General features: G+C 39.1%; 1 non-coding gene and 1 pseudogene across 1 annotated transcript; both read left to right on the forward strand.

Annotated features, from left to right (window-relative positions):
- Positions 1–22,842, forward strand: part of LOC102420823 — a 102,910-nt pseudogene that overhangs the window by 75,702 nt on the left and 4,366 nt on the right.
- Positions 10,530–10,635, forward strand: LOC111824678. Its single transcript, XR_002827769.1, has one exon. It is a non-coding gene; the product is annotated as a U6 spliceosomal RNA (small nuclear RNA).

Raw genomic sequence — 22,842 nt, forward strand, 5'->3', positions numbered from 1 at the left:
TAACCACAGCTCATCTATCTATCTATCTATCTATCTATCTATCTATCTATCTATATATATATATATAAAAGCCTAATATGCAAAGTGTCCCCTTGGAAGTTCAACTGGCCAAGAGTTCGATTGCTCACTATGACATGCGCTGACCACCAGGGGGACCGTGCAGAATGAAGGAAGGCCCCAGCCAGCAGCCAGGGAAGGGAGGCCCCAGCCAGCAGCTGGCAGCTGCTAGGGACCCTACCCGTGCATGGATTTCATGCACTGGGCCTTTAGTGTTTCTTATAAATAAGTTTGATAAGGTTCATTGAGAATTTGGTTTTGTTCAAGCATCAAATTCTCACTTTGCTTCTGACCCCAAAAGAATTCATCTTGTGGCCTTGAGTCCCTGTTGAGAGAGCATCAGCTACAAAACAAGAGAGAACAAGAGCAAATGCAAATTTGGCTGCTAGTAGGCATATCCCAAGTGACTACTTTCTCATCTACCTACAATAAACTCAGCAAGCCTCTTCTGTTCTGCAGTCTCTTTTGGGAACTGCAGTCTGTCCTGATGAGGAGTCTGCTCATTAATTGGAAGGAGATTTAAGGATTTTGTATTGTTTAATTCTCATTTTGCTACAAAAAAGGAGAACACTGCTATTCTAAATAGGGACAGTATCACATAGAGAATAAATTTACCTCAAGAAGCCCGTTGGTTCAAACCTCAGGAGCTTTCCAGGTGAAATCTGAAATCTGGAAACTGACCCTGTACATGGAGGGCAAGGAGAGACCTAAGAAAGAGGAACCGCTCCAGATTGGTAGGTTTAATAGGCAAGGGTACTTACATATGAGGTTTGTCTGGGGTGGCTGCAAGACTAGTAGATCTCGAAACCCGCCCTTTGAAATCTTTAAAGTTTATATACAGGCCTTACCAGGGGTCAGTCACATATTCAGTCCAGACAGTCTCAACCACACATTGCTCTCTCAAACCTGTGTCCTTCCCAATGGCTCTAGCTGTGGGAATGGTGGGAGAAATTTACAGTGGTGACACTTACAGAGCCCAGGGGTATAGGAGGAGCTTCTCAGGGCTCCCTCCAGCTTGCAGGTCAATCTGCAGTCACATCCTCTAGATGACTTCTTCCCACACTCCACACCTCATGTGGCTCTTACAATCTCATATGCCCCACTCTTATGCAATGATCCCAGAGCAGTCAGCAAGGGTTTTCATTAGCATGGAGGAGGCTTATTTGGTGACAATCTGGCTACACTGGAGTCAGCTATCACAGTAACAATATGGGCATATGAAAGAGAAAACACATGTTAAAAGAATTATTTCCAAAATAAGTAACAATTTTTCCACCAAGAGCCTTGTGATCTGGACACTGATTTATTAAGTCCCCTAGATTGAAGGTTAGATCACTAAGAGCAGTGGTTCTCAACCTTGGCTGCACATTAGAATCACCTGGGAATCTTTTTAAAATCCTGATTTCTGGGCCTCATCCTCCGGAAATTCTGTTTCTTTGTTACTAATGTTGTGGCCCCAACCCATAACAAAGAAACAGAATTTCTGGAGGATGAGGCCCAGAAATCAGGATTTTAAGAAGATTCCCAGGTGATTCTAATGTGTAGCCAAGGTTGAGAACCACTGACTAAGAGCATACTCTTGTGTCCTTACACAATTTAATAAAGATGATCCATTGGCAGACTCATCAGGCATGAACAGATAATCCTGGAAAATGTCACAGGAGCCTCTTTTGAGGCAGTAGCAATGTCCAAGGCCATTCTACTTTGGAGGACAGCTTTGCTGGCTATCATTTAAAGCTTGTTGGGTGAATATAGTAAGAGTTTCTATGTGTGCTATAACATCCCCAAGCCAATGGAGAGGACAAAGATGGCAACCAAATGATCATACCAGTGAAAAACAGAACATGCCCATCAATCTTGAGGAGTGGGAAGTTGGCAACTTCTATTATCATAGGGCAGATTCTCCCCTATGCCCGGGAAAACCCCAGCGTGGAACAGCTCAACCACCCAGGTGGAAGCCACACATCATTGGGTACCATTCTGGGCTACCAATAAATACCTAAATAGTATGACCATTAATGTGACACAATGACTACCCAGTTCTAGTGATATACAGTGGGGCCTTGACTTACGAGTTTAATTTGTTCCGAGACTGAGTTCATTAAGGAGCTCGTTAAGGAGCTCGTTAACTCAAATTACTCTATCAACTCATTGCAAAAAATCGGCTGAGAGACAGCTGGTATCTCAAAAAACTCGTTAGTCGGGACACTCGTAAGTCAAGGCCCCACTGTATCCCATATTCATGGTGTAATTGGGATGGTTCTGTTTCAAGTGATTTTATCCCAAAATAGAGATGCCTATGTGTTCAAATATCCATAACCATGGATGAGCCACACCTATTCCTAGACCACCTGCTCTAGTACAGGCCTTGGGGATAAAGTCCTATTTGGGGTGTGTTCCTCCCATGCCACAGATGTAGGATACAGGCCAAGACTGCCTCCAGGTGAGGGCTGTTGGAAATTATTGGAGGCCTCATGTTGAGCTCACTATATACTAGTCCCCCAGAAATTAACAAAAGGAAATGGCTCTAGAATCAATCCTGTAGTATATGGTAACCCTCAGAAGTTTTCTGGCCCCTTCAGCACCATCCATGACCTTTGTAGGGTCAAGCCAAGCTAGGATATAGCCCAATTCCCCTTTGCAGTCAGTGGAAAGGTGTCTGCCTGGCCAGTGGCCACGAGATGCAGAGCAGCACAGATCCAAGTGTTTCCCACGTCTTTGACCAGCTAACAAGCTTCACCAGGCTCTCTGTTTGTCCTTGGTCTGCGTGCAGGCCTTTCCCAGCACATCTCCCTCTCCCTCCCTCTCCACTCTGCTAGATAAGCCCCTAGTCTACCCTAGCTGAGTTCAGAAACTCACCTGACCAGCTGTCATCAGGACTTCTCCAGATATAAGTAATAAAGGCTATGTCTCTCCCCTCTGCTCCCTAGAAAGTTTTTTCAGAGTAGCAAAGAACAGCATGGCACTCCCTGGGTTGGAGCTCCTACAGTACAACCTTTTCCATAGAATCACTACGTTTTGATTTATTTATTTAAGCTCTGATAGTAAAATCACTTTAAAATCATTCCTTTAGCACTTTCTTAATATAATGTTTGGTTTTAAAGGTACTTGATTTATACAGCCACCTTATGAGAAATAGCCATGTGATCAGAGATGGCTTTATTTATGGAGTGAAGTTGGACTGTTTTTTGTTTGTTTGTTTTTTAAATTCTTTTATTCTTTTAGTCCCTTTTCTGTCCTAAACATTTTTATTAGTTTCAGGTGCTCTCTAATGATGATTCTAAAAACCATAGCTTTCAAAAAAATCAGCTTTCTCTCTCAAATGGAGTCAGAACCAACAAAATCTACCCCCCCCCCTTTACCCACACACACCTTCTAAGGTCTTCCTTGAGGGACAGGTCAGCCAAGTCCTTTTATACATGACCTCGGGGCAAACATCATGTTACTCCAGCCCAGTGCCAACACTGACCCCAACCTGAAGAGATTTAGAGCCTTTACCACTACCGTGGTTCAAGGAAACAGGACTAGGCAATCGCACTTGGTATAGTAAACATTTAACCTGGCAGTATTTAACTTGAGCTGAGAAATCTAAAATTCCCTACTGAAGACTCAAAGGTCACTCTACACTTTAGAACAGTGTTTTGTGTCTGTTTGCTTTAAGAACAAAATAAGTCTTCTCAAGACCAGGAAAGATATACCAAATCTTGGTGGACCCTGAGGGACATGGAAATACAAATGGCCTTGACTCCACCATGCTACCCTCCCATCCCCACCAAGAAGAAAACTATAGCCAGAAGGACCTGGATTAGGATATTGCATTTAAAATAGCCTGAAGAAAACTGCCTTTGGGCTCAGTATTATTAAATTACAGAGGAGAAAGGCCATGAGGTTTAGGTTCACAAAATTATTAGAGAGCAAAATTAAGATTAGAATTGACAACTCATATTTCCAGTCCCTTGTTCCATACTCCCTCCTCCTTCTACTTTTTCATATTTTATCCTCCATTTAAATACAATTGACTCTCATCAACATGGGTTTGAATAGAGAGGGTCCACTTATATGCAAATTTTAAAAAATAAATACCTGAATTTTTCTATCTGTATTCAGGAATCCACCGATGTTAAAGGCTGACTATATGCATTGATCTATGCCATTATATGTAGAGGATGTGAGCTCCAGAAGATTTTGGTATTTATGGGGGGCAGGGGTCCTGGAACCAATCCCCCACGGATACTGAGGAACAATTAAATGGGAGGGTCAAAAGCTATACACAGATTTTTGAGTATGCAAGAATGGGCACCACTGATCTGAGTGGTTCAAGTCAACTATAAAACTATGGTAAAATCAAAAAGAAATCTAGCATCAATCAATATGTAAGAGTTTGACCTTTTACTCTTACCTATTCCTTTTTATTCACTTACAATTGTTTCTTTAAATCATGAACACTGTTAAACATCTATAAATAAAAGGCTTGATTTAGACTGTTCTGATTTCTATAATAATCCTCTGTTATCATCTGCTTCTAAATCAAACTTCTTCAGACCAAATATTGATGTTTTACCCCTTATTTAATACCATCAACACTATTAATAATTGTTTTAAAAAACAAAGGAGACAGGCAAAAATATTTTTTTTCCTTAGCTCTTCAATTTTAGGAGTATCTGAGAATACATGATTGAACTGCTTTGCTGTTATAATATTATTACTAGTTCCTCTTAATAAGCATAATAAAGGAGAGGAAACTTTATGTAAATATCTGTGTATGTGTGAGAGATGTGTATAGATACTATGGACACATACATACATATATACGCACATATATGAAAACACACAATTTATAAGATCTGTGAATAAAAGTAAGCATAATAAAAGCAAAGATGCCATATTATGGCATCATTACTTTCTTACAATTTTCATCACCCAGGAAACAAAATGAATAAATAAACATTGGATTAAAATATTAACAGTTTTAAATTCTGATAATTACTCATTAGTACCACCACATATTTTTAAAGTATCTGTATATATCAGAAACTGTTTTTTAATATATCAGATATAGTATGATTCATAAAAGTGCAGCATAAATTCAGCCTATCAAGGAAATATTACTTTGAGACTCTTGGTTTTCTGATTAAAAACTGTAGGTACTTGAAGCCATAGCTGCTTTGAGATTCCTGAAAAGTACCTACATTGATAAAGAGGACCAAGGGGTGTTTGCAAAACAAAAGAACCCCTCTGAAAAATCACTCTCTGAAAATATATGAAAAGCATTCCAGTCTTAAACACAGACAATGGAATGCTGATTTAGAAAATATAAGTGTAACAAAAGACAATGACAGATTAAAACTCATTAAAATTAAATCAGCTCATTGTGTATCCTTGGCTAAAAAGAAAATGATTCTTTTGTAAAAACATGTATGCGCTTTTTTTCCCTTTATACACAATAGTCCAGCAAGGCATTTCTCAGGTATATTAATGCCTATTCCTATTCCTACAGTGTATTTTTCTACAGACAAAAGTGAAAGTGCCAAGGCATCCAGCCATTCAGGACATATGAGAAACTTTGTAGGAGAAACTTTGTTTGACCATCAGCCACTGGGCTGAAACACAAAGCAGGCAATACTGTCATCATGGTCTCTGTGGGAGTTTTATGTGGAATTCTAATTAACCAACTCTCAATTTCTTTTCAGATATTGGAAAAAACAATCTGACTAAAGTTCCTAAGGACTTTAGAAGGAAAATGTGAATTTATATGTGGCATACATTACAAGGGGCTCCCTGCAGATTCTTCTGGAGACTATTCAGGCATCTGTTTCAAACATTTCTTTAAGTCATGAAATTGTAATGCCATTCATCAGATATCGAACCCCTGGAAAATATCAGCTCACAAACAGAACACTGTAGCATTTCAGTGTCTTGGGGTTGATGAGAACAAAGTCTAGATGATAAATCTTTAAAGTTCAAATCCCTCTTGTAAGTCCCTTTTTAATGACCATCACCTCACGAACTAGAAGCTCCAGGAAGAACATAATGGTTGGCTTGGTCTCTGCTCTCTCCCAAGGGTTAGCACAGAGGCCAGCACAAAGGAGGTAGTCAATAAATATTCATTAAGTTCTTTTCTAGTAGCTTCTTTATATACATTGGAAAAAGTGGAGGAAATGAACAAGATCAGCAAATCTCAGCAGAGAACTAGGAGGCTTTTGACAGAAGAGCAGAAAGAGAATTCAGAGAAGTGGATCCTCATCTCTTGTTAGTGCTGCTCAGATTTTTCTCCCTTTTTGCAAGAAAAGTTCACAATAATAATGGCAGAAACAAAGCATAGATAAGAGAGCATACAGATAAATTTTCCAGGTTTCCTCTGACCCTTAATGACTCATCACAATTGTGTGATTTGGTCCAGGTGTCAATAACCAATTGGAAATCTGTAAATCACGTATATGTGTTCTTTTGGAAAAATAATTTTCAAACAATCAATCAACAGAATGATGGACATCAGTATGCAGTGTTTATTGTTGCACTGTTTGTCAGTACTCATGCTTAACAACCTGCTTTAAAAATTCAAAACTGGTACAAATGTCTGCACATATGATGAGAATTACGCAATGTAAAACCCAACATGGCCTATCTGATGTCTTGGTTTTAGCACTTGTTCATTTGGAAAACATCTGTGGCCTGTTTGACAACTACCATGGATGAAGCACAGATGCTTCAAAAAGAATTCCAGGCAGGCTGGAGCCTGTTCTTGCCTATGAATTATTCTGAGCCAGTGTCTCAATGTTAACATGCTTTCTCTGGCTTTAGTAATTATTCCACCAAGCTGTGTAAAGGCTGTTTTCACATGGGACAAAATTAGCATAGGTAATTGCGTGTAAGCAAATATCTGCCCTTCCATTGGGTAGTCACAGCATCATCCATGTTCCAGAGCACCGAACTCCCTTTTCAGGAATACACTTGACATGTCATCATTGAAGTAATTAGCATGCTTGGTTTTTTTTTCAATGTATAAATGCATCAGATTTCCACTAGAGACTTTTGTTCTTGTCAAAAGTCTCTAGTGGAAAAATCTCTCACATCTCTAACATTACAACTTGTGAATTACAATAGAAGGTAATTGCAACACAATGTTCCATAGGAACCTGTTGAAATATAAAGCTACCTCTCTGTAGCACTGGGTGAGGAGACAAGTGCAGATTTCCAAGCTCTCTATGCTATTTTCCTGAGTTTCTGTTTACACTGTAACTCAAGAAGTTCAAGTACATGAGCCTGAACTAGTCACAATGAAATGGTGGTACAAACACATTAAAAGTAATGAGAGTTTCCCATAATTCAAAACACAATGCAGAATTCAGAGACTTTCAGTGCTCACTTGTCTGCACTAAAAGCAACAATAGCCATATTGATTTTGTTTATTTGCAGCTGTAAATGCATCTTACAAAATACAAATAATACAATGGGAACTTTTAAAAGCAACTTCAGAACTTGAGGGGAAAGGGGAAACACACACACACACACACACACACACGAGAAATAAAATAAAATCTGAGGAGCCCTGGCCAATGTGGCTCAGTTGGTTGAGCATCACTGAACGGTTGCCAGTTTGACTCTTGGTCAGGGCACATACCCAGGTTGAAGGTTTGTTCCATCCCCAGTCAGGGTGCCTTTAGGAGGCAACCAATCTATGTTTCTCTCTCACATTTATGTGTCTCTCTCTCTCCTCCCTTCCTCTCTCTCTAAAAAATCAATTAAAATATTTTTAAATAAAGTCAGAGGTCAATTAACACACAAAATGCATGCCATGAAGTCTAAATTTGGCATTGAGTTTGATAGTAGCACAGAGAGGAACAGGACCAAATTTGTGATGCCATTATTCAGAAGAAACAAAAAAATTCATGGTAAGCAGAATGATGTGTCCCAAATTAATGCTATTTGGTTTAGAAAGACACCTTGTGATTTATATTCTTCACTGGATTTACTTTCCTAAATAATCTAGATTGGGGTCATTCAAATTTTGAATTACCCAATAGTAAGTTATAAATAAATTTTTGGTCATGACCAAAACCTTTTAAAAACTTTATTAATATGCATTACACAAAGGTTAATTACCTCTATATATAAAAGGCTAATATGCAAAGTGTCCCCTCAGGAATTTGACCAGGAGACTGGGAGTCCTATCACTCGCTATGATGTGCACTGACCACCAGGGGGCAGCATGGAACAAAGGGAGGCCCCGGCAGGCAGCTGGAAGGCCCTGATTGGCCCTGATCACTGGCCAGGCCTAGAGACCCTACCCATGCATGAATTTCATGCACTGGGCCTCTAATATATGTATATGCTGGATTATAAAATTGTAATATATATACATATATATACTAAAGGCCTGGTGCATGAAAATTCATGCACTGGAGGGGGGGATCACTCAGCCTGGCCTGCCCCCTCTCATAGTACAGGAGCCCTCAGGGGTGGGAGGCAACCCAGCAATCAGGGGAAGGTGGCACCCCCAACACACCTCTGCTGCTGCCACTGCCGGGAGTGCAAGCCTTGGCCAGCCCTCATTACCTGAGCCTCGGGTGGCCCTGGGCGCCTGAGCAGCTGTCATCCAAGGCTTGCCTGCACCTTGGGCTGGCCCTGGGCAGCTGGGCAGCCACCATCTAAGGCTTTCCTGCACCTCAGGCCGGCCCTTGGCAGCTGGGCGGCTGAGGGGACTGGGGGACTCTGGAGGCAGTTGCTTGGCAAGGCTGGGCCAGCCCCCAGGTGGGCCCAGCCTTGCCATGTGCCTGCCGACCTGGCAGGACTGAAGGGACTGGGCACCACCATCTTGTGGCTGTGGGCATCACCATCTTTGAGGGCAGGGCAGTCAATAGCATATTCCCTTCTTGTTGGCTGTGGGCACTGCCATCTTTGAGGACGGGGCAGTCAATTAGCATATTCCCTCCTTATTGGCTGTGGGTGCCTCCATATTTGAGGATGTGGCAGTCAATTAGTATATCCCCTCTTTATTGGCTGTGGGCTTCGCCATCTTTGAGGGTGGGGCAGTCAATTAACATATTCCCTCCTTATTGGCTGTGGGCACCACCATCTTTGTGATGGTGTGAGGGTCAATTAGCATATTCCTCATTTATTAGCTAGGATATATGCGGGATTGTAAAATTTTTAATTTATTTCTTATGGTTGTGGCCAATAAAAATGTTGAAAGTTCCTGAGCTAACCTAATGAAGTCTCTACTTACTTTTACTCGGCAACAACATGAAAACAGGCATGAAAAATGCATAGAATTGGGGTAAGGAGAGAGATCTGTGCTTCAAAGCCTTGCTCAGTGATGAAGGCAGCTGTACGTAGATGAGGCATGCCGAAGACCAATTCCAGCATGACAGCAGGGCTGCAAATGGGAATGGCTGAAGGCATTTCCCCAAACCTGAATAGGATACATTAAATTGATTCCTTGGCTGCCAGACAGCTAAAGGGCATCTTAATCTACATGTTATTGCCTCCTACTGGCCAAACACCTGAACAGTCGTAGGCTAATTCCCCATTCTGACAATTGACTCTGAACAAACCCTGACCCTTTGAAGTGTATATCTCTGCCTCACCTCAGGACAAATTGTGTTAATAAAAAGCATGGGGTCTTGCCAAAACCGGTTTGGCTCGGTGGATAGAGCGTCGGCCTGCAGACTGAAGGGTCCCAGGTTCGATTCCGGTCAAGGGCATGTACCTGGGTTGCGGGCACATCCCCAATGGGGGATGTGCAGGAGGCAGCTGATCGATGTTTCTCTCTCATCGATGTTTCTAACTCTCTATCCCTCTCCCTTCCTCTCTGTAAAAAATCAATAAAAAAAAAAAAAAAGCATGGGGTCCTGGGACGAGAAGCCTTAGACTTAAGACCTTAGAACTTAGCTCCTTTAGCAAAGCTCCTCTGACCCCCAAATTCCTTTCAAAATTATGTTTCGTCTCTGGACTCCTATTTATTAATCTACGCACAGCCTTCTCCAGATTGCTGAACCCTTCTTAATGCTGGGACAAGAACCCCGGCAGAGTCAGTTTCTCTGGAGGGTTCTTACTGAAGCTTTATAGCTGAAGCAAATCCCAAAAGACAATTATCTTCAACTGCTCTCTTGCTGATACTTTCGATGAATTTTAATTAAGAAGAGATGATAAGGACACATATGTAATACCTTAATCAATAAAGGAAAAAACAAAAAAAAATGCCATCAATGACCAACAAAAATATATATACATATAAATAAACAAATCTATAATAATAAAAGCATAATATGCTAATTAGCCTGAATGTCCTTCCAGACATCCTTTCAGACGACCTTCCAGATGAAGCTGGGGCTTCTTGCACCCAGATCCTGGGCGCCGAAAGGAAGCCAGTGCAGGCAGCAGGGGGAAGGAAGACCTACTATTACACGAATTTTGTTCATCGGGCCTCTAGTAAATAAATAAATAAATAAATAAATAAATAAATGTATTTAGTGCCTGTTCTGGCAGCACATGTATGAAAATTGGAGCAAAATAGAGATGATTAAATGGCCCCCAAGCAAGGATGACAGGGGCATTCGTGAAATGTTTCATATTTTTACAATGTTATGTGTCCATTATATCTTAATGAATTAAAATAAATGCACTATTTACAATAAAAAAGAGAAGATAATAGATATTAAAGTTGTCTCTATATCATAAGCCAAACAATAATACTGACACCTGATTTAGGGCCCAGTTCAGGAGAACCTGGAAGTGTATGACTTGTTACCCCAAACCCTCCCAGGTATAGCCTATGGCTCCAGTAATCTGTTCTACAAGATTCTGGAGGTCTGACAACATTCTTGTATGCATATCCATCTCCCTCACTAGATTGAGACACTTCAGAGATGGAGATTGTGACTTTCCAGCAGCAATCACACTGCTCAGCACTTTGTAGAAACTCAAAGAATATTTGTGAAGAGAATGAATGCATAAATGAGTAACTATTCACTGCTGGTCCTGTATTTCTCCAATGCAGTCAAAATCTGTTCTCATAATGAGGACCACCTGACAATCCAACAGACTACAGTGCTTTCAGAATTAAGAGAGAAAGGGGGCTTTAATGTTAATTTCTTAAAATTAGCCAATCACTCATCAAGGATGGCAAATCAGTTTCAGCTCATGTGCTGAAACTGAGGGACTAGAAGCAGCTCCTGGGCTCAAGACTGACTTGGGCGGGGCTGAGTTAGCAGAAGTGAACTTGGACTGTCAAGCATTGCCCCTGAGGAGATGACAATGGCCCATGTGCCACATGCCTGCCATCTCCAAAGAGCTAGTCAGAGGATGTGCATATTCATCTGTAACAGGAACTGAAAACTGGTTTTGTTTAAAGTAGCACTCCCAATCTTCCCCGCTCCTCCTGGGAAACAAGGGACATAACGAGTTAAGGAATGAGCAAGGTAATGACCATAAGCATTTAAATCCAGGTTCTTCCTTGACATTAATAGTACAACCATTAGTCCCCACGTGGGAGAGATAGCAATGGAATATATTTTACACAATCTCTTCTCCCTGGAGTGGGGCAGAGGAAGAGAAAGAACGACCAAACATTAAGGCTATAACTCCTAAAACAGGTATTTCATAATTGCTACTTAACAACACTTTTTTAAAATGAAGTGAGCAACTGCAGTAATTATAGTTGACTTGTCAAAACCATTCAGTATTTGTTAATTTTTGATAGATAGCCTTTCCTCCATTTCCTCCAGGATCTGGAGGGTTGAAATAGGGTAAGTGAATGTCTTAAATGCTACAGGTGATATGCATTTCAAAGAGGGTCCTTTGTTTTGCTTTGTTTTTCTTAGATCCCTGTTTATATCCAAGATCTCTGTGAAGTAAAAAATAATGCACTCTAGAGGAAATTGTTTGCAAACCCAAGAAAGAATTCAAAATTATGGGCCAGAGCCATTTGTTTGCAATTATAATGAAAATTCAGGGTTAGATTTCAGTGTGCTGCTTGGTCATTAAAGTATTGTTTGTGCTGTTTTACCTGAGAAATTAAATAATTGACTCTTAATATCACTCATGCTGGTCATGTCCCCCGGAGTAGGGAGAAGCTTTGTGATGGAAAGCAGACATCAGTGAAAGCTGCTGTGCCCCACAGAAGGACTCAGCCAACTTAGGGAGAACATTAGTTCAGAATGGTGCACTGAGTGGGAGGAAACACATGAAAGCCCACAGAAAGCAAAGCTCCTTGCTCTTGACACAGTGGGCCTTTGTACAGACATTTAATAAAATCCAGGAGGGAAAAAAGAGTTGAATCCATTTCTATCTTTGTTTAGCAACACTTGGGCAGCAAACTACTCCAGAGAAGGAAGTTTAACTTGTTTTGGGAAGGACCTCATGAATAAAAGATCTGGGCAGAGGCCTTTAGGTTAAACATGGGGAAGTTTGGAAGGAAACAACATGGGAACAATGCAAACATACTAGAGTCAAAAGAAAGTGAGAAAGAGAAGCGACTGCAGATTCAAAGACAAAGTGAGAACTGAGATTGGCAATCTGGAAGAATTAAAAATAGCAATAAAAACAGGAGACTTCAGAAATTGCATTATCAAAAAGAAAGAAAGAAAGAAAGAAAGAAAGAAAGAAAGAAAGAAAGAAAGAAAGAAAGAAAGAAAGAAAGAACACATCTGTCCCTGGGTAATGTTTTCAATGGTAAGAGTGTTGACTCCTAAGAGTTGCAGGCTTGATTCCCGGTCAAGGGCATATAGCTGGGTTGCAGGAGATAACCATTCAGTGTGTCTCTCTCACATTGATCACATCTCTCTCTCTCTCTCTCTCTCTCTCTCTCTCTCTCTCTCTCTCTCTCCTCTCCACCCCTCTACTCTCTATTTTTAAAAAATACATTTCTATTGATTTCAGAGAGCGGAAGTGAGAAAGAGAGAGAGATGCAATGATAAGAGAGAATCATTGATCAGCTGCCTCCTGCATTCCCCCTTCTGGGAATATAGCCAGCAACCTTGGCATGTGCCATGACCAGGAATGGAACCTTGACTTCCTGGTTTTGGGTCAACACTCAACCACTGAGGCACGCCAGCTGGGCCTCTCCACTCTCTTTAAAAATCAATGGAAGATCTTGAAGGGGAGAGTGGATGTTGTCAGAAGCCTGAAAATCCCGGGAATCTACAACAACTGCACCCAGCGAACAGCTGCGAATCCGGGAACACCAGTCCCCAAGCTGAGTGAGCAAGCAGATTCAGAGGAGCTCTGCATCCCCTCACAAAAAGATCAGATTTCGCCTGGATAAGATGAGGTCTGTGGTCTGGTCAGGAGAGAGAAACGGAAGGCAGGAACTGGAGGATCCAGGGAAGTCTGTGCCCAGAAAAGTCCGCTGCCGCTGAGGCTGGCGTGATCCGCGAATGTGGAAGGGGATCTGCAGAGCTGCTAACAGAAGGGAAATCTAAAAAGCAACCCATAGTTGACCTGGGCGCAAAAGGGCAGTCTAAAAATTTTAACAGTGTGCTGGCTGCTTAGACCCAAGGGGAAAAAAGACTGCACAGAATTGCGCAGCAGCACCGGAGTTTGCGCACATACTCTGGCTCTTTTCTCTCTCTCTCTCTCTCTTTCTCTTTTTCCTCTTTAAAACCTTGCTTTTGATTACTAAGCCCAATACATAGGATCACCCAATTAAGGACACTCTAAGAAACTGCGGGGGAAAGTTGTTTTTCTGGAACCTAGGGATCAGAGCAGGGAATAAAGATCAGAGAACCAGCTCTGGGGCAGCCCATTCCCCCAAACCAGTATTAAGTGCCACAGGGAAAACAAAATCTAAACACTAGCTAGAGAGGACCTATAGACTGGAGGTCAATCCCAAAACACTGCCACCCAGGGGTTGAATCACAAATTGATTCTTGTGTAAACACAAATAAAGGAGCATAAGAAACAAAGAAGTACTGCCTGCTTAAAAATCAGAACTGTGGCCTACAACAGTGAGGAGCAGTGGAACGCAGGGCACTTCAATACTGTCCTGACTAGGAAACAGATGTACCAAAAAGAACAGTAGAGGAAGTGAATGACCTTCACTACTGCACATTTTTATTTTATTTTTTATTTTATTTTATTTTATTTTATTTTATTTTATTTTATTTTATTTTATTTTATTTTATTTTATTTATCTTTTACTTAAGAAACTATTTTTTCCTCACTTGATTTTACCTTTTTAATTATTACATTTTTATTTTTAATCAGTATTACAGTATTATTACTACTACTATTTTACCCTTTTTTTAAAAGTGTCATTTTATTTTCTCTTTCTTGTATTTTGGGAGTAGTGTTCTACATTCTATTTTTATCTTTCCTTTAGCATCATTTCACTCTATCTCAACTTTACCTTTATGCCAACACTTTCTTCCTCACTTTTCCCCTTTCGTTGTCCTGTTTCTCTTACCCTATAAAGCAGGAATTCCTGCTTTAGATTTTCCCTATTCCATCTTTTTACCCCCTGTTAAAATTTCACCCTACTTATATATCTAATTTCTGCTCTAAGTCCATACCCACCTCTCTCTTCTCTTTCTTCACTATCCAAATTTTTTTCTCTGTCGTTTTGTGGTTGTTTGCTTGATCGTTGATTATATTGGGGTTTTTTATGCTTGTTTGTGAGATTGTTTCACTTTTTCTTTTTGTTTTTTTTGTTTTGTTTTTGGTTATTTTTGCTTCTGTTTTCCCTCGCCTCACTTGATATTAGTTGTTGATTGTAGTTTGCATTCATCTCTAGGTATTAGTTGCTAGCATTTGTTGGGATTAGTGACTATTCTATTAGAGTTTTCTCCCCATATAAATAGTTTTTCCCCTCTTCTATTTCATTCTCTTTCTTTTCTCTCTTACTTTTTTTTCCTTTTCCCAATTTCATTTCGGCACTCCTTTTTTTTCTCTCTTTTTTCTTTTTCTCTTCTTCTTTCTTTCTTATCCTCTAATTCTCTTTTCTCTGGTGGTCACCTTTATTTGGGGTTATTAATATCGTGAATACATTTGTGTTCAGTGCCTTGTGCATTGTGCCTTGTTGTGTTGTATTTTGAGCCTTTAAATCAGCACAGGAGAGAGAGAACTACATAACCAGACACCCGGAGAAGAGAGATCATGAGGAGACAAAGAAATAGCCCACATATGAATGAAAAACAGGCATCACCAGAAAAGGAAGTAAATAAAATGGAGGCAAGCAACCTGTCAGAGAAAGAATTCAGAGAAATGGTCATAAGGTGGATCAAAAGGAAATGAAGAAGAACCAAGAAGAAATGAAAAATGACATTACTGCTATAAAGAACTCAATAGAAAGTATCAACAGTAGACTAGAAGAAGCAGAGGACTGCATCAGTGAGCTAAAAGACAAGGTAGAAAAAAATACCCAAGCAGAGCAGCTTCTGGAAAAAAAAAATTAAAAAGCAGGAGGAGAGCCTAAGGGAACTTTGGGACAATACGAAATGAAACAATATCCGCATAATAGGGATGCCAGAAGGAGAGGAAACTGAGCAAGGAATAGAAAACCTGTTTGAAAGAATAATGACAGAAAACTTCCCTGATATAGGGAAGAAAAAACTCACACAAATCCAAGAAGCTCACAGAGTCCCAAACAAAATGAACCTCAAAAGACCGACACCAAGGCACATTATAATTAAATTGGCAAACACCAACGACAAAGCAAGAATCTTATAAACGGCCAGAGAGAGACAGAAAGTTACCTACAAAGGATCCGCCATCAGACTAGCGACTGATTTCTCAACAGAAACACATCAGACAAGAAGAGAATGGAATGAAATATACAAAGTCATGCAAAGCAAGGGTTTGAATCCAAGAATACTGTACCCAGCAAGGCTATCAATTAAAATTGAGGGTGAAATCAGGAGCTTCACAGACAAAAAAGGACTAAGGGAGTTTATTACCACCAAACCAGCAATGCAAGAAATGCTAAAGGGTCTGCTGTAAAAAGAAAAAATAAGAAATGAAGAAAGAACACAGGGGTAAAGAATAAAAATGGCGGCAAACAAGTACCTATCAATAATAATTTTAATTGTAAATGGGTTAAATGACCCAATCAAAAGACATAGGATAACTGAGTGGATAAGAAAACATGACCCATATATCTGCTGTCTACAGGAAATCCACCTCAGAAAAAAAGATGCACACAGACTGATGGTGAAGGGATGGAAAAAGGTTTTTCAGGCGAATGGAAATGAAAAAAAAAAGCTGGGGTAGCAATACTTATATCTGACAAATTAGATCTCAAAGTGAAGGACATAAAAAGAGATAAGGAAGGCCACTTCATAATACTAAAGGGAGCAATCCAAAAAGAAGAAATAACTCTGGTAAACATATACACACCCAATACAGGAGAACCAAAATACATAAAAAAACTTCTAGAGGATATCAAGGGAGAGATTGACAGCAATACAATCATAGTAGGGGACTTTAACATCCCATTATCACCATTGGACAAATCCTCTAAACAAAAAATCAGCAAAGAAACATCAATCCTAAATGACTCACTAGATCAGATGGAATTAATTGACATCTTCAGAACATTTCACCCCAAAGCCACAGAATATACATTCTTCTCAAGTGCACATGGGTCATTTTCTAAGATAGACCATATATTGGGTCACAGGCAAAGTTGCTTCAAATTCAAGAAGATAGAAATCATATCAAGCATCTTCTCAGATTACAATGGCATAAAACTGGAAATCAACTACAATAAAAACAATACAAAAAAATCAAACACATGGAGACTAAATAGCATGCTATTACACAATGACTGGATTACCAAAGAGATCAAAGAAGAAATACAAAACATCATGGCAAAAAAATGACAATGAAAACACAACAATCCAAAACCTATGAGACACAGCGAAAGCAGCCTTGAGAGGGAAGTTCATAGCTCTACAAGCCTACAGCAAAAAACAAGAAACAATGGTAATAAATTACCTAACCCTACAACTCAAAGAGTTAGAAAGAGAGCAACAAGAAAAAGCCCAGTGTAAGCAGAAGGAAGGAAATAATAAAGATCAGAGTTGAGATAAACAACATAGAGACCAATAAAAAAAAATACAAAAAGTCAACAGAACCAAGAGCTGGTTCTTTGAAGGGATAAACAAGATTGATGAACCTCTACCCAGGCTCACCAAGAAGCATAGAGAGATAGGACCCAAATAAACAAAATCAGAAATGAAAGAGGAGAAATAACAGACCCCACAGAAATACAAAGGATTGTTAAAAAATACTATGAACAAATCTATTCCAACAAACTGGACAACCTGGAGGAAATGGACATATTCCTAGAAAAATACAACCTTCTAAAAACTTAATCAGGAAGAACCTAAAAATCTCAATAGGCCAATAACTATGGACAAAATTGAAGCAGTAATCAAAAAGTTTCCAGCAAACAAAGGCCTGGGGCCAGATGGATTTACAGGGGAGTTTTACCAAACATTCAAGGAAGAACTATAACCTATCCTCCTTAGACTATTCCAAAAAATTCAAGAGGAAGGAACACTTCCAAGCTTATTCTATGAAGCCAGCATCACCCTAATACCAAAACCAGATAAAGACAACACAATGAAAGAGAATTACAGGCCAATATCCCTCATGAACATAGATGCCAAAATACTCAACAAAATTCTAGCAAATCAGATCCAGCAGTACATCAACAAAACAACAAGAAAGCCCGCTGCATGGGAGAACATATTTGTCAACGTTATCACAGATAAGGGTTTAATCTCCAACATTTATAGGGAACTTGTACAACTTAACAAAAGGAAGATAAACAATCCAATCAAAAAATGGGCAAAGGACCTAAATAGACACTTTTCAAAAGAGGACATTCAGAAAGCCAAGAGACTTATGAAAACATGCTCAAAGTCACTAATCACCTGAGAGATGCAAATCAAAACAACAATGAGGTACCATCTCACACCTGTCAGAATGGCTATCATCAACAAATCAACAAACGACAAGCACTGGAGAGGATGCGGAGAAAAAGGAACACTCATGCACTGCTGGTGGGAATACAGACTGGTGCAGCCACTATGGAAGACTGTATGGAGTTTTCTCAAAAAGTTAAAAATGGAAGTCCCATTTGACCCAGTGATCCCACTTCTAGGAGTATATCCCAAGAAATCAGAAACACCAATCAGAAAGGATATATGTATCCCTATGTTCATAGCAGCACAATTTACCATAGCTAAGATTTGGAAACAGCCTAAGTGCCCATCAACAGATGAATGGATTAGAAAACTGTGGTACATCTACACAATGGAATACTATGCTGCTGTAAAAAAGAAGGAATTCTTACCATTTGCAACAGCATGGATGGAACTGGAGAGCATTATGCTAAGTGAAATAAGCCAGTCAATGAAAGAAAAATAGCACATGATCTCACTCATTTATGGATAATAAAGACCATTATAAACTGATGAACAGACTGTCAAACTACAGTGGGAAGCCAGGGGAAGGTTGCGGGGGGCATAAGAGATCAACCGAAGGACTTGTATGCATGCATATAAGCATAACCAATGGACACAAGGCACTGGGGTGCAGGGGAGGCCGGGGAAGGTCAAGGGGGAAAAGAAAGGAGACATATGTACTACTCTCTGTAATACTTTAAGCAACTAAAAAAAAAAAAACAATGGAAAAATATCCTGGGGTGAGGATTAACAAACAAACAAACAAACAGAGAGAATACATCTATAAAACAATAGCCCAATCTAAAGTGATAAATAACAACAAAATGAAATTAAAAGGACCATAATAAATAAATTTAAAGCATGAAAAAGAAAATGTACATGAATAAAGATCAAACTAGTCACTTCAATCAGAGGTCTTCACACTTCTGAAAAGGGTCCAATAGTAAACACGTTAAGCTTTGCAGGCTTTGTTACAGCTATTCATCTCTGTAATAATATACTATATATTTAGTATCTACTACCCATGAAGTGTTTAGAATAGGGCCTAGACATAGTCATTGGTTATTATTATCATCAGTATCAAGGCATACCCAAATTAAGTTATGAACTTCAAAGAAATCATTTAGAGATTTAAGTAGAAAAACTCACCCACAGTCGGGAATCAGGCTGGCCTTAAACTTTCTCACAGCAATATTTAATTCCAGAAGTCAAGTCAACAGCACAATGTTTATAACATATTAAGGAGCAGTATGTGCAACCAAGAGTAGTACACCTAATCAAGGTGTTCAACTATAAAAGTAATAGGCGGTCCTTTCAAATATAAAAGAACTCTAAGAATGAAGAATTTATAATCCCTTTGCTAAAAAGTTAAGCCAATGAAAATGTTAAAGCTACAGAACAATAAAATCCAACCAACCAAGTGATAAATTAAAAATCAAACTCAGTAATGGAAAAGTCATGGTAAAAGAACTAGTGCTGAGCATTGCATCCCTTTAAATAGAGACCTCATAATGATTAACAGGGAATTGTGTTTGCAGAACAAAATATAATGCTACAATGCTGACAAAGAAAAATAATTTGAAACAAAAAATTAGGAGGTAGAGGAAAGAAAGTAAAATCATCATTCTTATCAGGTTGCCTATCAAATACTATTTAAAGTTGAAATATGAAATTTAAAAAATGATGCCTCCAATCTTATAAAAATTTCATGCCATTAGTGAAATGACATAAAAAATTATTTCTTATTGTTTAAGAAACATGTTAATTCCATAAGTTTCACTTCAGCTTCTTTTTTCCCCTAAAATTTAAATAAAATTAAATGTATTTTACACAGAGAATGATTGCATTATTTCAAAATTATTTTTCATTTATTTATTCAACCATTTGTCTACCCATGCTGTATATGTTCAGAAAAAGGTGTGCAGAATAATATTCACCAAATTATTTTTATGTGGTAGAATTTAGGGTGATTCTTGCTTTCTTCTTTGTACTTAGTTGTTTTTGTTGTTGTTGTTGTTGTTTTGAAAAATAATGCATGTGTTCCTAGCTGCCCACCCTAATTTATTCTTACCTGTACCCATGACTAAGCCATGTTTTTTAACCTTTCTTGTAGCTACATGTGACCATGTAACCATTTTATTCAATACTAGAGGCCCAGTGCACAAAATTCGTGCACCCAGGGGGGTGGTGTCCCTCAGCCCAGCCTGAACCCTCTCCAATCTGGAACCCTTCAGGGGATGGCCGACTGCCGGTTTAACTGCTCCCCTGCTGGCCTGATTGTCCCCAACTGCCTTCCCCTGCTGGCCCGGTCGCCTCCAACTGCCCTCCCCTGCCAGTTCGGTCAGCCCTAACTACCCTCCCCTGCAGGCCCGGTTGCCCCTTACTGCCCTCCCCTGCAGGCCTCGTCCCCACCAACAGCCCTCCCCTGCAGGCCAGGCCTGGTCGCCCCCAACTGTCCTCCCCTAGTGGCCTGGTTGCCCCTAACTGCCCTCCCCTGCTGGCCATCTTGTGGCTGTGGGCACCACCATCTTTGAGGGCATGGCAGTCAATTAGCATATTCCCTCCTTATTGGCTGTGGTTGCTGCCATCTTTGCAATGGTGTATGGGTCAATTAGCATATTCCCTCTTTATTAGATAGGATAATGTGAGCAGAACCTAGGTTCAACTTCCTTTGGTATTATCTATGACTTCTTTCTTTCTGCTTCCTTCCCAGTGACCAGAGTCAACTGTATGAACGTCTGTGAAACAGAGCCACTGAAACACCAGAAACACTCACCTTGGTTGTGTACAGAGAGAAGAACAAAGGCTGTATTCTTTTAGCCATGTTCTTGTGAGTCTCTAGACAGAGAGCATCTTATTCCTTTAGTATAGTTAATATAAGCATGCATTATTTTATTTAAAAATAAATAAGCCAATAACCTAAAAATAGAATCAAACTAGTCTAAAAAAAATAAGCAAAATCTAGGCCCAAATCCCCAGCACATAAGTCACATATTTCAATTATTCCAGCAATAGTGTAAGAATAAATGTGCTGCCACCATCATGACTGACAACCTTTAAATATGGATTTCACCAGCTAAAAGACCTAGTGGTAATACCACTTTGTGACCTCATTAATCTTCTGAATTGATTTAATCTTTGAGACTTATTTGTTTTTCAGAGATAGTCTGGTTTACAATGTTTTAGATTAGTAAAGAGAATGTTTTCTCTACATTCAGAAGGATATTAGTCTCTAATATCATTATCCTTGCTACTCACCAGATATTTCACATTGGTTCAAAGTAAATCAGTTGGATCTAGACAAGCACTATATTCTCTAAACCTTGTTTCTTAGCATTTTAAAAATTAATTTTGACATAGAACCTTTTTACATACATTAATTAAACTCCTGTGTCCAGGACAAAGTCTAGGAAACATCACCATTACACCATTCTTTGTGTTTGTGACATGCAATAAGAGATTATAATTCTATATCAGTGTATTGGGCTAATGAAGGATCATTTGGATACTAATCCTAGCACTGAAATATTTATAGGAAAAAGTCATCTGAAAATTGGAAGGAAGCTCAAGAAGCTCTTCCAAATAAGGCATCAAATATTTTTCTTAAGCTTTTTAATTAAGCTGCAAGATGACAGGTTTCCAGATTTTATTTATCACCACAGAGATAAATGATTTTCAAATAATCACTGAGGAGAGAAACGTGGGAGGTTAACATAAAAATTCTCATTTAGTTCTCTTCACACATCTGCCCCTGAAAAATCTTTTTTGACTCCAATTTTTTATTTTATTTTATGAAAGGAGAAATTCAAATATGAAAGGCATAAAAAGCCTAAATGTCTGGCTCATCTCCTCTCAGGAAACAAAAATCTCTCAACAACATGTTTGTAAATTATAAGCCAGACACAAATACTAATTTCGCAGTCCAGAGCTATCCAAAATCTCTGCAAACTAGAGTGTTTTTAGAAACCGTGCCAGACTCTGGCCGGGTAGCTCAGTTGGTTAGAGCATCATCTGGCTGCACCAAGGTTTCAGGTTTGATACCAGTTAGGGTACATGCAAGAAGCAACCAAGGAATATATCAATAAGTGGAAGAACAAATTTCTCTCTTTCTCTCTCTCTCTCTCTCTCTCTCTCTCTCTCTAATAAATTAAAAATAAATAAAAATAAAAACCCATACCAGTCAAAGATGTCTAAAACAATGCTGCCTGATTCTTTTCCCAAGTTAGCTTTGTACCAATTAGCTATTATTTCTAGTGAGTACTCAGCCCCCCTTAAAGATAACCATTCCATTTCTTTTATTCTTGACTATCTTATTAATTTTGACATTTTTCCTTTTATACATTAAGGTAGCAATATCAGCACTATCAAATCCATCAAATAGAGAAAGATACTTCCAACTTGAAATCTAATTAATTTTTCATGTTCATTATCTTTTAAGAATGTCTCTTGCAAAAGGACATTATCTGCTTCTCTTTTCATGATAATTGATGCAGTTCTTCCCATGTCCTTTTATTTTTTCTAATAGGTGGGGGAAGACTTTTAATACTTATACTTAACAATCTTGCCAATAACTTTTTAAAGAATAAGTATTAAACATGTCATTCAAGATGCATAATGTGTTATAAAAATCAGATCCATTAAAATAAGAAACTCATTAAGGGGTAAGTTTAAAGAGTTTACAGAAGTACACCATTACTTTATGAAGCACTGAATTACTAATATGAAACATGGTGATGTGAATTAACTTTATATTTTTTAAAAAAGTATGTAAACAAGAAGATTATTCTAGTGAAAATATAACAAACAACATTCTGAATATTTTTAAACAGTGACTCCCAATATAATAAACTAGCCTAAGGGAAAAATGAATGTTAGG

The sequence above is a fragment of the Myotis lucifugus genome, unplaced genomic scaffold (genome assembly GCF_000147115.1).
Source record: "Myotis lucifugus unplaced genomic scaffold, Myoluc2.0 scaffold_7, whole genome shotgun sequence".
In the NCBI taxonomy this organism is placed as follows: domain Eukaryota; kingdom Metazoa; phylum Chordata; class Mammalia; order Chiroptera; family Vespertilionidae; genus Myotis; species Myotis lucifugus.